The sequence below is a fragment of the Chrysochloris asiatica genome, unplaced genomic scaffold (genome assembly GCF_000296735.1).
Source record: "Chrysochloris asiatica unplaced genomic scaffold, ChrAsi1.0 scaffold01417, whole genome shotgun sequence".
Classification (NCBI taxonomy): Eukaryota; Metazoa; Chordata; class Mammalia; order Afrosoricida; family Chrysochloridae; genus Chrysochloris; species Chrysochloris asiatica.
This window is the reverse complement of record NW_006409935.1, coordinates 4,842-5,300: the sequence shown is the minus strand read 5'-3', so window position 1 is coordinate 5,300 and position 459 is coordinate 4,842.

Here is a 459-nt window from a genome sequence, read left to right as displayed (position 1 = left end):
AGATTGATTTAGCAAAGCCACAGGCTTATATTTAAGTTTTATTCAGGAATTTTCTAGAAACAAACACAGGTCTGAAGTAGCCACAGAAAGGGAAGTACATGTGTGTGGTTATTTTTCTTCTTAAGCTATAATCCCCAGTATTTCAGATGATTTTTAAATAAAGGCTAGAGTGGGTAAGGTATAGAGCCAAGGGAGGTAGGTGTTTGAGCCATGAAGTATAATAATGCAAGATGTTGTTTTTATTCAAGAAATGGGAGATTCAAGTCATATAAATTGCTACTCTAAACTCTTCACACCTGACTTGCTATGACACACATTTTCCTAAGCATAGCAGTCTCTCTATTCCTTCAGTTAAGTCAAAACTTTATTCTACATGTTCCTCTTTCCCACATATTTTTGCTTGTTAGTGTATTTCTTATACTGATTTCATATTATTTCTTTCCTTTCTGTGAAATGGTT